General features: G+C 37.5%; 1 protein-coding gene across 1 annotated transcript in view; it reads left to right on the top strand.

The window, feature by feature from the left end:
- The first annotated feature begins 2,417 nt into the window (after positions 1 to 2,417).
- The window catches only part of LOC107698126 (SLIT and NTRK-like protein 5), a 5,346-nt gene continuing 3,943 nt past the window's right edge, over positions 2,418 to 3,820 (top strand). Inside the window, exon 1 of the mRNA XM_016499057.1 lies at positions 2,418 to 2,780. The gene's annotated coding sequence lies outside the window, so the exon portion shown is untranslated. The remainder of the gene's footprint in view (positions 2,781 to 3,820) is intronic.

The raw sequence follows: 3,820 nt of genomic DNA, 5'->3' as shown, positions 1-3,820 counted from the left end.
AAACATGTCGTTCAAACCGGAAACCGTAGCAAAACGGTGCACACCGGTTTGAGCTTGAACTTGCCCCTGGTGTTTGTCGCGGTTTGGAAAAAAAGGGAGAAGACATGACAGAATAACTTGGCGGATATCGCATTTTGCATAAAATTAAAAATTGACGTTTCAATACCGACAAGATACAATACTGATTTTGAAAAAAACTCACATTTTGCATATAATACAAATCAAACGACAGTAGTTTATCAGTAATCCTAAAAAAATAACACTGCCAAACTTACATGCTAAAAAACAACAACTTGGCCTTCACGCGACCCGTCTAACAAAATACTAAATTAATTCAGCAGGACACACTTTTCACAGTTTGAGTAAATGTTGAGTAAACAACATAAATTTGAATTGACAGACTTATGCATTACTAGACCATTCTTTTGAGCAAAGTAAATTATCTGCAATTTTGATTGGCATATACTTTGTGCCCATTATGCAAAATAGAACTGAACTAAAGGATATGTTAAATGTGTTAAATGTGTCCTGTACTGCATACAAATGGAAAAAGCTTATTTTACCGAATTACACTGCCCTCTATGGGCCTATCTCTCTCTCTCTCTCTCTCTCTCTCTGCCTTTTTTCTTCCTCTTCTTTCTCTTTCCGATTGTCTTACCATCGCCATCACCCTTCAATTATGCTGTTGCGTAAAATAAGATAGAGAGGGCAGTGTGCGAGCAACATATTGTGCACGATGCTCTTATGTTAAGTCCTCTCATGAATATTGTACCCTGCCCCAAATTTACAATTGATCTGACGACAGTACAGCAACAGTGAGCCAATGGAAATCCAAGTTCCACTAGTTGAAACACTAGTTAAGATGGCAACACATCTCCAAAGATGGATTTATGGGAACCTCTTGCCAAAACAAGAATGAAAAATAAAAAAATATGAAAACAGACAACACTGCATTGGAGGAAGCAGATATCAGCGAAGAAATCACATGTGCATTCGGCAATACAAATGGCAAATGGCCAAGCAAGCGCAGACACTGACAAGATACGCGATACAGAACGAGACCAAACGCGCACGTCTCCACACAGTAAACAAAACAAGCGGTATATATATTGCATTATTGATTGATTGATTAATTTAGTTATTTATTTATTTTGAGTAGCCTATTACATCTGTTGTTTTATTTTTAAGCTTTACAAACCTTGCTTTTTCAAATATTTTGCTCAAAAGTTTGCTTTGCTTGTGCTTTTTTAAATAAATGTCAAAATATTACATTGCAAAGGTGTTCCACTACAAGTCTCTATATTTTTTTATCAATTAAAACCTAACCATTTTGTAAATATTATTTTTCTTTGTTATTATTATCATTATTATTGTTTTTATTTTTATATTCTTCTATTTTTTGTTTTAATTTTGCTTACTTTTGTTGTGTGCTTTTGTTGTTATTATTATTATTATAGTACATTAAGCTAAAATTTATTAAAGTTTTTAAACTATTTTATTTCAGTTAATGCTTTTAGTTTTATCTAACTTCTAGGGGTCACGTTGTGTGTCTTTTTTTCTGTTTATCTAACACAGTACACTATATCAGTCTGCAGGTTGACAAATAATGTATTCACGATTTAAGCTTGTCTGCCATTTAGCTTATCTGTCCCCTAATGAAAGATCAGGGATTAGAAGTAAAATCTTGCCGCATGCAACCTCAAAACCATTGCTGATCTGCCTTAAGGGTGATGTGGTTGATGGAGCATTGGTTGAGGTTTTTCTCTCTCACAGTTTGAGTAAATGTTGAGTAAACAACATAAATTTGAATTGACAGACTTATGCATTACTAGACCATTCTTTTGAGCAAAGTAAATTATCTGCAATTTTGATTGGCATATACTTTGTGCCCATTATGCAAAATAGAACTGAACTAAAGGATATGTTAAATGTGTTAAATGTGTCCTGTACTGCATACAAATGGAAAAAGCTTATTTTACCGAATTACACTGCCCTCTATGGGCCTATCTCTCTCTCTCTCTCTCTCTCTCTCTGCCTTTTTTCTTCCTCTTCTTTCTCTTTCCGATTGTCTTACCATCGCCATCACCCTTCAATTATGCTGTTGCGTAAAATAAGATAGAGAGGGCAGTGTGCGAGCAACATATTGTGCACGATGCTCTTATGTTAAGTCCTCTCATGAATATTGTACCCTGCCCCAAATTTACAATTGATCTGACGACAGTACAGCAACAGTGAGCCAATGGAAATCCAAGTTCCACTAGTTGAAACACTAGTTAAGATGGCAACACATCTCCAAAGATGGATTTATGGGAACCTCTTGCCAAAACAAGAATGAAAAATAAAAAAATATGAAAACAGACAACACTGCATTGGAGGAAGCAGATATCAGCGAAGAAATCACATGTGCATTCGGCAATATACAACGCGATACCAGCCGTACCACTCTCAAGCGTCTTGGGGATGCGTACTTTGCGCGTCCGTTTCTGAGAATAAAGGATAGACTGCCTTGCTTGTGGATACATTTTGTTTAAAATGGACATTGCAGTGGTTGGATTCCACCAGGGAATGACAATGCACATCAAGAGCAATTCCTAAACTTGCGTTTTTCCTCTTTTCAGCCTGCTGACCGTCACGTTTCCAGTGAGAGTTTGTGATACCCAGGCTGATCACGATCACTTCACGGATTAATAATATACTGTCGAGCTAAAGAGGGGCCGGTGTCTTCAAGGTTATGGATTGGCCGTGCTCATGATGTTTTCGAATTTACAACGTTTAAGCGGGTAAGAAACATGTATTGTCTTCCAAAGCAAAGCAAGCGATCTCACACGAAGCCCTGTTTTGCTGCGGTTGGAGCTGTCCGTGGTGCTGAAACGCAGATATCGCGCTGGCACTGACAACTGCCTCTTGAACAATTGTGTCGGCTTGTCAAATATTCAGTTATGTATGCGTTACACCACTTCATATGTGCTTCACAAGCTTCCGGCACTAAATTGATGAGCCTCAATTATGAGGCATTACGCGTTGCTTTGGAAAGACCGGCTTGGGTCCGCGATGAATGAGCTGTTTTGTGATGAATCGATTTAGTTAAATTGTTGTTTACTTATTTATTGTGTTTATTCATTTTCTACACAGTTAACATGACCAGTATAGACTTTTGGATCATATTATACCGTATTAGACGTATGTGTTGTATCTGCATGTGTGTGTGTGTGTGTTTATGTGTGGGGGGGAATAGAGAGGTTGATTCGCATGAATACAAATGCTTCTACACAACAAAATGTTTTAATATAGTATTATTTGCTCCCCATCAAGATGGAATCGGGCTATAATCGATGACGTCGCGTTTTGCTTTTAATCAACTCGCGTCTTTCTCGCCTGAGGGATGAGCTGTGACTGTCACATACAGCATCAAACGGAGAAATTCAACATCGACACCTTTGTGAAACGTATATGTGTCGTGCACTCCGAGGTTTAACTTCGATACTCGTTGAGAGTTAATAAAAACTGAAGTCGTCGGATATGTGGGGTGAGCACGGGAAATATAATTTGCATAGGGCAAGGGTCTCTGGTGTGAGACAAAAATAAGTGTTTATATATTTTAAAACGATTTGAGTAAATATAGTGAAAATTATATGTAGATGTGGCTATCTGTCTCGTTAAGTGGCAGATGTTCAAGTTGGAAACAATGGAGATGTGTCGATTTGTTCAGTGCCTTACGTTTTGTCTCTTTGAGTTGAGATGTTTATATGTTGGAAATGCATTCCCAAATTGCGCATTGAAGAGTATTTCTGCCAGTCGATGTTACTTTAAATTTCAAAGG

This window comes from Sinocyclocheilus anshuiensis, unplaced genomic scaffold (genome assembly GCF_001515605.1).
Source record: "Sinocyclocheilus anshuiensis isolate Anshui unplaced genomic scaffold, SAMN03320099.WGS_v1.1 scaffold1642, whole genome shotgun sequence".
Classification (NCBI taxonomy): Eukaryota; Metazoa; Chordata; class Actinopteri; order Cypriniformes; family Cyprinidae; genus Sinocyclocheilus; species Sinocyclocheilus anshuiensis.
Note: the sequence above shows the minus strand (reverse complement) of the source record. Positions and strands in the feature narration are given on the sequence as shown.